The sequence below is a fragment of the Musca vetustissima genome, unplaced genomic scaffold (assembly GCF_032173495.1).
Source record: "Musca vetustissima isolate MV318-11 ecotype Yass unplaced genomic scaffold, APGP_CSIRO_Mvet_v1 utg1131697, whole genome shotgun sequence".
NCBI classification, from domain to species: domain Eukaryota; kingdom Metazoa; phylum Arthropoda; class Insecta; order Diptera; family Muscidae; genus Musca; species Musca vetustissima.
The window spans coordinates 1-12,909 of record NW_026889683.1 but is presented as its reverse complement, the minus strand read 5'-3'; the positions used below and the strand labels follow the sequence as shown (position 1 = coordinate 12,909).

Sequence of the window (12,909 nt, the reverse complement as noted above, 5' to 3'; positions counted from 1 at the left end):
TATGTTAGTCTACTTGGTTCAGTTGGTCTTCTCAGTAGCTAATAAAAAGGGGGAAAAGCTACAAACGAAGTTAACAGATTATGTTCCGATGAACCTGTTGCACGGAGTGTCACAATGGGGTTTTCCATTTATTTTAAGTTGTTTTTGTTGTTCAATCTTCTTAACTTTTTAAAAACAGACATTAATGCGTTTTTTTACTTGCTCTCCTTTTTCATTGTCTTTATTTATTTTTTTTTTTAATTTCATTAAAATTTCAGTATTCTGTTTGCTGACATCTGCGGTTTTACAAGTCTCTCGGATCAATGTACAGCGGAGGAGTTGGTGCGTCTATTAAATGAACTTTTTGCAAGGTAAGTGTAAAGTCTTCACACAGGAGCAAAGGTTGATTAGCTGTCAATGAATAATTAAGTTCACGCCATATTAAATGAAAAAAAAAGAAAAGAACACATCAACGATAATAAAAATTATCCCTTGTAAAATTTGTTGACATAAATAAATTATATTTTATAATGGCATATTCTTGTATTTAATATTACTCATTCTGTGATAAGGAAAATTCCAAATAATGCAATTAAAGGAAATGGAAATTGGCAATCTTTTAAAATATAAACAATCTATACTTGTTTCATAGCCATTTAAAAATACTCTTTAAAAATCCACGCATATTGCTTTGATACTCATTTAAAATACATTTTTTAAAAATCCACGCCTATTGCTTTGATACTCGTTTAAAAATCCACGCCTATTGCTTTGATACTCGTTTAAAAATCCACGCCTATTGCTTTGATACTCGTTTAAAAATCCACGCCTATTGCTTTGATACTCGTTTAAAAATCCACGCCTATTGCTTTTTTTTAAAAATATTCAAAAAATATTGCTTTGATACTCCTTTAAAATACATTCTTTAAAAATCCACGCATATTGCTTTGATACTCATTTAAAATACATTTTTTAAAAATCCACGCCTATTGCTTTGATACTCATTTAAAATACATTCTTTAAAAATCCACGCGTATTGCTTTGATACTCCTTTAAAATACATTCTTTAAAAATCCACGCCCATTGCTTTGATACTCCTTTAAAATACATTCTTTAAAAATCCACGCCCATTGCTTTGATACTCCTTTAAAATACATTCTTTAAAAATCCACGCCTATTGCTTTGATACTCCTTTAAAATACATTCTTTAAAAATCCATGCCTATTGCTTTGATAGTCCTTTAAAATATATTCTTTAAAAATCCATGCCTATTGCTTTCATACTCCTTTAAAATACATTCTTTAAAAATCCATGCCTATTGCTGTGATAGTCCTTTAAAAAATATATTTTTTCCCCTTAAAATATATCCTTTTAAATTATCACAACCATTTGTTTTGTTCATATTTAACGTGTTGAATGTTGATTTTCTTCTCACCATAATGTTGAAATTTATAAAAATCTTCAACAAAGTCCTTACATATCAGTTATCCTACCTGCTAAAAAGAAAAGGATAATTATTTTGAATTTGTTTTTCTTTCCCATGGCCATATTTGCAATCTTTTTTGTTTATTTGCCTTTACCATTTGCCTACCGTTTTCTTTGTTTCTTTTTCTTATAGATTTGATCGATTGGCAGCCGAACATCATTGTTTGCGTATTAAATTATTGGGTGATTGCTATTATTGTGTCTCGGGGTTACCAGAACCCCGACCGGATCATGCCCATTGTGCCGTTGAAATGGGTTTGGATATGATTGATGCTATAGCGTAAGTACAAACAATTCAAACATAACACACATACACACATACCACACATATACAAATATTTATTCACACAGAAACACGTACGTACACACACACGTACAGATCCATTTGAGTATTTGCACTTTTGTTGGATAAACGAAAAGGACACAGTTAGGCTCATCGGTTGAACATGAAATATTGTGGCATATTCTTAGGCGCTTAACTGGATATGAATACACAAGAAAATTGAATTATTTTGTGGGAAGCAAATCGTAGTAAATGGGATGTAAACAGAAAGACACACATACTGAATGAATATTGATTTAGAGAACGAAAGGGGAACGAGAATGAATATTGAAGAGTAAGGGCCTAAGAAGCTTAAAATGGAATTGAATATTTTCAGTATTATTTTTCAGTGCAATGTTGGTATAAATATTTATTGAATTTATTTTTTTCCATTCCTTTTAATAAATTAAATTATTTGAACTAATAATTGGTTTGTTTTTTTTTTTTTTACTAGTAAAGCTAGTAAAAGGGAAACATTTCAAAATCGCTCTCAGAGTACAAAATAATTTGAAAAGTTCGGGAACGCAAATCTAGTAAATATGCCAAAATTAGATGGCAATATTTCAAAATCAACATAACAGCCAATCAGAAGTAGGCATTCCTGTTTACCATTTTTACTCGGCCAAATTTCTCGAGTAAAAAGTTTACAAAGAGAACGCCATTTTGTTTTGTGCTCTCTTAAATTTGATTCAATGTTATACCAGTTTTGTGGGTTCAGGAACGGTTTTCGAGTAATAAGATGAAAAACTTGTAAAATTAGAAGATTCTTTTAGGTTCTGGAACGGAACTACTATTTTCGTTTCTGTTGTTACAATAAATTTACAATAAGGCTTAAAATTTAATTAAAAATCTAAGTTGCATACCCTTTCAATATATTTCCATAACAGCAACAAATGATTTAGCTGTTATTTTCTTTACGACTTGTTTGCATACGCATTGCAGATGTGCTAAAGGTCCTTTTTGGCATGTCTGGCTATTTTATGTTTCAAACTACTGCCAGAAAGTAAATATCTATGAAAGGACGAAAATATATTTTGGGATTATTGACAAATGTTAAATAATCGTGATTTGGAAGTCAATTACTGAAACACTTGCTCAAAATTCATAAACACCCCTTTTGTAAATGAAATATTTTCGAAGGAAAAATGCTAAATATAAATTAGGAGTGGGGTATTGGAGAGGGGTCAGATTGGATCGACTATATGATAATCTACACCTCTTTGGGTACATCCAAAAGATGCTTCTAAGATATTTATTGTAACCTAGAGTAACAAATGTTCCTCTCTAATAATTTCGTTTGCATGTCTGACAGACGTAGCTTTTTTGGAAGACCATAGATCCTGATTGGTGCTGGTATGATCGAATATATCGAGCCATTTTCGCCACATTCAAAAAACGTAACCCTCAAATTTGAAATTTTACAGGAGAAGATTTTTTAGTAATATCAGATTTAATGAAGCTATTATTTTGAAATTTAGAACTATAGTTTTTTTGTAAACTAGCTTTGTTTTAAGGGAACCCCCCATTCTCGATTTAAATTTTTTAAGATTTTCAATGGGCTTGTAAATCAATACCAATGCTTGTTAAGGTTTGTAACTTTACACATATATATTTGATGATTTAAAAAATGTTATTGTGTTGTTGTTGTTTTTTTGTAATTAAAGAAAAGTCCTTATTTTTGATGGCGGGCATGATAACTCCTCACTGGAACATCGGAATCCGAAAATTGCAACGGTTTTAGAAGGAGTACATGACTGGCTCTCGTATGAACTAGGATTATTGACTTCGCATTACAATTAACAAAATGGTGGACTTTTGAAAAAATATTTTTGGAAAATCGTCGATTTTTGACCACAAACCAAGTTAAAAAATAAGGAAGATCTTCACCGATTTACTTTATCCCAGTTCATACGATAGCTAAACACTCACAGAGAAACGTGTACAAATTTGGAATCGATTGAATTATTAGTTTTTGAGTTATCGTGCCCGCCAGTCGCAAAAGAAAAAAAAAACGCGTTTTCTGTAACAGTTGAAAAATAATGTCCTTTAATGATCCGACAAATATCATTCAGTATGCCCCGAATAACTTTATCATCGTACTTTATAATCATATCGTGTTGTTTTTTCACTTTTAAATTGTGTAATTTATTTACTTTTAAAAAACAACAGCATAAATGCAAAATTCATTTTGAAATTGTGAAGACACCGTGATTATGAAAATAATTCCTCACAGAATATTGTTTCTGAGAAATATTCCAATAATATATATATATATGGGCAATATTGCCAATTTTTTAATATTCCATTTTCAAAAAATCAGCTTTTTTGTTTTTGTGGCACATCAATGATTTTTGGTACATATATAGAGAAAAATGTTCTGACTCCGAAACCGTTCGCGATCAAATTTTTGGTTGATGCGCGCAAAAGTTATCGTGGTTTTAAATTTGGGCATAAGAAAAAAATCTTAAAATTACGCCGTTTATTATATTGACCAAAAACGTTGATATATATCTTCCTCCGTAAAATAAGAATATGAATATATTATAAAAATCGCGAAAAGGTTGCACATCTTCGCGAAATATGAGAAAAATAATGAAAACATAGGAGATTACGTAAATATTTTCATTATATTAATGACATACACACACCTAAAAATTAATTTAAAAATATCTACATAATCTGAACACCATGGTGAATCAAATGATACCAAAATCACACAAGTCCGTGTAGCTGTTTGTAAATCACAGCGACAACAAAACAAGATATTGAGGAAAATTATTTGTTTTTGGTTCGAAAAAATAATGTCATTACATTTATTTTTTTAATTGTATACAAGAAATTTCAGAAAAAAATGTTGGGGTTATTCTGCTATTTTACCCGAATTTCGCTGAAAAATTGACATATATAATAATAATCACTTTTTGTGTATAAGTATACGCCTTGCGGATTATATCAAGACCCTTCCGATAAATCTTAGGGTTCTATAAATAGGAATAAATCTTAAAATAAAATAATATTATGAAATATACATTTTAAATTGCGTCTAAGTCGCGTAATTCTCAAAATCATTTGATGCGCATGCGGTTTCCAGGAAGTACTGAAGTTTATCTTCCTATCCATATATATATTGCAAAATTTCATTTGACGGCTAAGATGTGCCGCACGTTACATTGAAGTACCCAAAAAACCGTAAAACGCGAATAATTTCCGAAAACTCCATATGTCATTACCGCGCATCCGATTTCGGTGTGCACCCTATAAAAATACATCGATCTATACCGATTTCAATGTGGTCCATTAAGAACCATGGATGTGCCATCACAATCTATTTTTGCGTACATCTCTCTTTCGGCTGAAGTTTTTAAAGTTCTCTTTTCGAAAAAGATCAAAATCCGTATGGGGTCATTTATTGAAGCGGAAATGATACACAGAAAACGCAAATAAATCCGCGATATTTTCAAAAACATTTTTTGCCAAATTTCGTGTTTTTGGAAGGCCAGTTCCCGCCGTTCTAGTAGATGGATTTTCACGAAGAAGATTTTATATCATCCGAAACGGAAAAAACCTTATTGATCGCGGGTACCCATATCATTCAGTTGACAGATCTAAAAATTTGGCCCGAAAAATAGGTTTTTTAGAAATTTGATCGCACAAAATTCGCACCTTCGGATGAGTATTACTCTGAAGCTGTGCATACTAGATACACAAAATACATATCAAATTACGCAGATTCGCGACTACAATAATCGTATAATCGATTTTTAGAAATTCCTGTTCGCGTATTAATGCTAGAACTAAAATTCAAAAAACACTCAAAATCGAGCTTCAAAATGTCAGCATCATTTAAAGGTAGATGCAGTTAAAATTTTGAAAAATGATACATAGGGGGCGTAGTCCCCATTTTGTTGGCTTCTAGTTTTATTTTGACACGAAGGCCGTGCAATGAGTGGCTTAGTCACAAATCGATAGAGAACATAAAAAAACTGGTTCGCCTCAACCTGTTTTTACACATTTTTTTACATTAAAGTAGACACAGCTTCCACTAAAATAAAGTTTGGCTATGTTAAAAAATTGGCAATATTGCCCATATATATATATATATATATATATATATATTTTTTTTTTTTTTTGATGTTTATTGATTTAAATACTAGTGGGTTTATATTAAAATGCAAAAAACAAAATATTTGATTTCGGGTGACTTAATATACTGGTGACTATCGGAAGTGGCTACGGCGATTATGGTTGTCGACGATCGTCGGCGACGATTTAACGGTGATCGGGAATGGTGATTTTCTGGAGCTTCTACGATGATTAAACGGTTATCAGGAATGATTGCTGTCGACAATGTTACCTCTGGGAATTTTAAAAAAGTTGCACAAAACGTCGTTCACTTGAAAAAAGGCGCACAAAAAAGTAAATTTGTCAATAAATATGTTTCGAGAATATGTCAGACACCCTAGGAACTCAATAATGACATAGACGAATCCAAATTAGTTGGCATTTACACATAAAAAGGCAAATACTAATTACCAAACACAGGGAAGAAACATCGCACAAAATTAAAAAGTTGAAACAGAGTTACAGGACATCAAAATGGTTGCAAATTGTAACTTTAGTCGCATAGCGGTAACCCTGACTGTCGGGAGTTGGAGTCGACGATCGGCAACGATGATTTAACGGTTATCGAGAACGATGATAGCTGGGTGTCGGCACAATGGTCGGCTACGACGATTTAACGATGAACGGGAAAATGTTGGTAGTACATATTTATTAGGAGCTCGCATTAACTATTTATTAGGCTGGGGAAAATAAATACTTTTTTATGTAAGTGGTTTAAAACGGTTATGGTCGATTTTTAGCTCCTGAGCTATAGGAGGTGATGCAAATGTGGTATACCCATTTGTTTTTAGATTGCAAAATTTTTATTTTTTATCCGATTAAATTGAAATTTTGCACTTAACATGCTACATGTGTTGTCTTTCCATGTATCAATTTGAAAATAATATTATTCTAACAATTTAAGAGATATTTGAGAAAATATTTGAAATTCCATAAAAAGTGATTTTAAAAAAAGTGCAGGTAATGTGGTATACCACATGATGTTAATGTGGTATAGTATAATTTTCACTTCCAATTGATATCTTATATAATTTATTGTTTTTAATGAATGCGAATTAGCTCGAGATTTGTGTCAGTTAAGATTTTTAACGGATACGTTGAGTGGAACTTAAATTTTTATTATATAATAATGTCTACACATGTCAATATTTAATTTTTGCATGGAGAAGTTGTTAAAACTCATAGCCTTTGTTTTTCATCCTTGTGATTCATGGTAGACTCTCGTAGAGTACAAATGTTTCACATAGTAATGAGATTTTGTCTAGTGCTGGCCTTTTTTCATGCAAAACCAAGGTATACCACATTACCTACACTTGTGTTTACTGAAGAAATGTCTAGTTTTTTTCCAAATTGGTGATTATGTGGTGCAATCGCGCATATTATTTGATTTTTAGTTTATACTGATTATTTTAATGCTTTAGTAATAACGATTAAAGTACATCCGTAAAACAAAAAATTATTTTTAAACTTCAACCGAAAAAAAGTAAATTTCATGAAAAATTTTATTTTTGGTACTGATTCTCAACGTGATTTAAATAAATTAAACAGGTCATTGCTATCTTATTTTTTTGAGAACAGCAAACTATAGAACATGTTTCAGTTATTCTAAAATTTTCAGTTTACAAAAAAAGTGACTATACCACATTACCAACCTATACCACATTTGCATCACTTCCACTATGTTACGACTGCTAAATCGCCAACAAACTTCGATCATTTCTCCGATTTTATCGACGTTTTCGATGAAGACTCTGTGTGTATGTATTTATATAGCAACCACGATGGGTAGCCACCAAAAATAATTGTGAATGCAGTAAACATCCACAATACAAAATAGCAAGCATATACAATGGCAAGCCCTTCCCAGTGAATGAAACTGAAATACATATGTTTGCGGTGTAACAACGTGAATGAAAATTATATTGTAGCATATAAGTTGCCGATAAATGTCAATGTTTTCGTCATTGCTATGGTGGATGGCGCGATCGTAGGTTTTTATTTCTGAAAAATAGGAAAGCCAACTTTGGCTTTTGAAAAAGCTCATATTCATTGGATTCCGAATCAGTGGAGAAATATTATGTTCTCGAATGAAGGCTCAGACAAGAAAAAATTACCCAGAGAATGTGTTATAGATAGCAAAATCAAACTAACGAACATGACCTTTTCCAAAAGAATCAGGATGAGAGGAATAGTATATCCCAGGATCAAATAGAGTGTCGTATAGATTCAACGCCTCGTAGATGTACAGCCGTAATCAAAAATAATGATTACGCTGTCGATTACTAGATTAAAAAACAGCGACTACAACCAACTATTTCCCCAGCCACGGCCTCGTTATACCTTACACAACTATGTTTGTAGTTTGTAACGCCAGAAATATTGGTCCTAGACCGATATTCATATCTTGATTTAGACATGTGTGTCCGTCCGTCCGTCTGCCCATTATAATTTGTAAACGTGATAGAGGCCACAGTTATGGACCAATCCTTACGAAATTTGTTGTTTTGGGTTAAGATGGGTTAATATTTTGGGATGAAATGGACCTTCATATTTTGTCGTTTTCAGGTCGATCGAGTCGATCTATATGCCACAAGCCGAACATAACAACAAAACCACGGCGAAGGGAATCTGGACAAGTAATTAGATGGACGTTACTTAATATTTTGAATATTCAGAAAATATGTCAGTGTAAGAAACAGGTGCTATTGATCTCTAATCGGTCAAAAGGGTGCAAATATCACAAAATATTGCCCATGCTCGAAATAAACATCCGCAGAAAGTTAGAGTTCCCTGGTAGATGTGTAGGGTATCGTATAGTCGGTCCTGTCCGACTACACTGCTCCGCTCACTGGTTTTTTAACTCCACTTGGCTCCACGGCAATCTACAGAAAATTGTCACCAAACCGCCTCCTTTTATACCGATGCCCGCTTATTAAATTGTCATCGAAGTAATAATTTTTAGTGTAGACTATTGATGTCAGGAGTTTTCAACACTGTAATTGTAGATAAGTTTATTGTATGATCACCAGGGGAACTTTTGACCGTCACTTTAAAATTGAAAAATTAAATGTTTATTCCCAAAAACGGATATTGACGACTTTTACGACAATAAAATTTTTCATTTAAATTATATTCACAAAATTATGAAAATTTAACTTTGACCTAATGTCATTTGTTAACCCCGAACCACAATGACATAAAATGTTATTGGTGTAAAGCTCCAGGTCTCAAGATGTGAAATATGTAACGTTCGTTCCTCTCCACCTGTAATTGGCTTTTTACCCATATTCGCTCGAGTTGTGTGGCATGTGGGGCCGTTTTGTTGAAAGCACAACATATTCACCACACATTCTCCAAGGCGGAGGTTGAGTAGGCTTTTCAATCGAATTATCTGCAATTTGGTTTTTTATACAGCAAATATCCCTACCAAATGTTGACCTAAGCTTCGGGGTAACCCCTATCTAACGGCATGCTCCTTTATTCTATATTTTTGTGATTTTGGACAAATTTTTCAACCGAATTAGTTGTACTTTTGTATTTGGGTTTCTAATTGGTTAGTAATTCCGCCTAAAAAACTACCGATACAGATCACATTTTTTAAGTCGCATCCCTATAACGGTACCTCGCGAATTTCGGAATGTTTGGGAATTTGAATGCCTTTTTTCAACCCAATTGATTGTAGTATATATTTTGGATTCTCATTGGTTGTCAAATTATCGCCGTTTTGGTATAGCCCCATATATCGGAAACCACTATTCCGTATTTTGAGGATTTCAAAAATTGTTCAAGGTTGGTATTTTGTTTTACCATTTCATTGCCTCCATATAAATATGCCGATCGATTTTAGGTATTTTGAACGTAGACATTATTTACTTGTTTTAACATTATATAGCAAAAAGGTCACATACTATACACCTTATTGGCAAACACATGCATTTCAAATGGGAAACTTGAAAATATTCGAGTGCGATAAAATCAACAATGTCAATATGTACAGAGGTACGCACATACTATATACAAATAAACTCTCTGTAAAATGATGTATAATTAGCTTGTTTATTTGTTGGTGTGTGAGTGCAGCGGGTTCGTACAATCATATTTGCTGAACATGTGTTTATACTTGCAGATTGGTGCGTGAAGTGATGGCGGTCAATGTTAACATGCGTGTGGGCATCCACACCGGACGTGTACATTGTGGCGTTTTGGGTTTGGTGAAATGGCAATTTGATGTGTGGTCGAATGATGTGACATTAGCAAATCACATGGAGAGTGGCGGCATACCAGGGTAAGTTAATTTCATGATTGAAATCTATAGAATATACATATATTTAAATTTCTGAGGAAAAAGTAATGACTAATGAAATAAAATCGATACCACAATAGATGTGTTGTATATCCAAACAAAATATCGACAAGGGATTTTCCATTTAATCCAAATAATATAAAGATACATTTTCATTAATTAAACGTAAAGCGAACATGTTTACCGAGTTTTTCCTACGCTCAAGTATGGATAATTATTGTAGCTTTATGAAAAATTCCAAAAAATATTCTTTTGCGGTAGCATCTTGATTATTTTATAGCGAGAGATGTGAAATATTAAATTTCATAACAACGTTGATAATGAATGGAGATAAAGAGTTTCATGTCATGCAATGTTGTTTCTGTGTAATGATTTTAATTAATAAAACAAAATTCATTAACGATGTTAGGTAAATAATTTCTTGGTACTGGCAAAATATTATGTTCGGTTATAAAATAAACGACACAATTAAATTGATTAAAGTCTTTTGTAGCATTACATACCATTAATTTAACAAAATATTTTGGTTTTCATCGGAAACTGGTGCATTCAAGCATAATCACATGTGCAACATCAAAAAAAGTTTGTTAAAAACTTTACGCTAATTTTGTATAGCCAAGGAAAGGAAATTTCGCGCGGATCGCCTTGAAATTTCATACGAAGTTACGGTATTGGTCAAGGACGACGCCTATAATTTTCGGTGATGTTGAGATGATATTTAGGGGGTGCAATGAACTGAAAACTTTATTTTTGTCAGATTTTCTAGTAGCTCTAGAGGTCATTATTATATGCAGAACTTCACATATTTTACATGGTGAAGGGGATCTGACTAAACACTTAGAACGGCTGTTTAGGTGATGATCGGGCCATATCAATCACCTGATCGATATGAGAGATGGAGAAAGAGTTATGGAAGAAAATTATTTCGGTTTGGCAATGGGAGAAGATGAAATAGAAACCCCCATCTGTAATTTCCAAATGTCGCCATGGGGAAGAAGAAACAGAATCGGAAACTCGTACAGATGGTTAGCTAATATGTCACTATTAATCGAATACATTGATTTCCATTGAATTGGTTCGATGAGTTAATTTATGTGGCAATATCAGAAATAATCCGTCAAAAACATTGACTTGAATGGCATTCATATATACATGATAGACCAAATTTTGTGTCGATTAATTCCAGCCCATATTTTAACTATTTTTCATATATTTTCTTAGAAGAATTACAAGTTTTTCGGTAAAATTTATAAAAAATCTAATTTGGAATCAAAATGATGTTATAGTGAAAAATCATTTTTTGAAATGTGGGAGACTTGAAAATCGAGATAGACCCAAGGTTCTTTCAACAAAGTTGCCTGAAATTGATAAAAAAACGAACTTTGAATCAAAATGATGTATAGGGAAAAAATTATTTTTTGAAAAGTGGGAGACTCGAAAATCGAGAGAGACCCATGGTTCCGTCACCAAATTTGCTTAGAATTGTCCATAGAATCATCTAATTATTGAAGATATAGCCGATTTATTGTGCTAGCATCAAGTGACGGCAAGAGGGCTTCTCAAACTCCCTTAATCGAAGTTTTCGGCACAATACAAATTGATCCGCCCTAAAATATATATATATATATATATATATATTATAAACACAACTAAACGTGATTAACCCCTTTGTCTATCATAAATAAACTAGCAATCAAAAATTACTGATATTACCAACCAATGGGTTAAGATTTTTTGTTGAGAAATACTGCTCCAATTCAATAGAAATATGCAAGTAGTAAACTCGGACGGGGTCGACTATATGATACACTTCACCACTTTGGGTATATTCAACAGATGAATCCTTGCATTTTTGAAGGACCATTAACATAAAAATGGATTCCTACAAAACTTGGCACACGGTAGGCTATACTAATTTCAGTACATTGTGCAAAATTTTGTAGCAGACGGCCTAACTTTTGGTTTTTTGTGCACCCTTTACTTAGAATCGGACGAAACTATATATAGGAGCTATATCTAAATCTAAACCGATTTCAGCAACACTTTTCACACGTTAAGTTGTAGTAACTTCATTACGTTGTGCAAAATTTTGTGGCAATCGGACCCACCTTGGTGCAGCATTTATATCCAACTTCTAGGTTTGTGTAAAATCAGACGAAAATATGTATGTAGAAGCTATATAAAATCGAAAGATACATATTGACTTTGGTATGCCATTTACCTTAAACCAGATGAAAATATATAAATCTGAATCGATTTTCAGGAAACTTAGCACACACCATTATAAGCCTAATTCATTACGGTATGCCAAATTTCGTGGAAATCGAAAGATATATATTGACTTTGTAACACCATTTACAAAATCGGAGATTAAATCGGAGATTTAGATATCGGAGCTATATCTAAATCTGGACCGATTTTCAGGAAACTTAAGACACATCATTCTAGATCTAATTCGTTACGATATGCCAAATTTCGTGCAAATCAAAAGATATATATAGATATATATAGCGACTTTGGTGCACCATTTACATTAAATCGGACGAAAATATATATGGGAGCTATATCTAAATCTGAACCGATTTTCCCAATTTCAATTGTTGTCCTTGGGCTAAATAAGTGACCTGTGCCAAATTTCATCCAATTCGGATCATAAATGCGACCTGTACTTTGTTTGCAATTTACCATGGAGAGACGG

At 32.7% G+C, this 12,909-nt stretch overlaps 1 long non-coding RNA gene across 1 annotated transcript; it reads left to right on the top strand.

Annotated features, from left to right (window-relative positions):
• Window positions 1-239: 239 nt before the first annotated feature.
• On the top strand, window positions 240-10,189 carry LOC133337334 (uncharacterized). Its single transcript, XR_009754582.1, has 3 exons — window positions 240-350; window positions 1,598-1,744; window positions 10,035-10,189. It is a non-coding gene; the product is annotated as an uncharacterized LOC133337334 (long non-coding RNA).
• The last annotated feature ends 2,720 nt before the right edge of the window (window positions 10,190-12,909 follow it).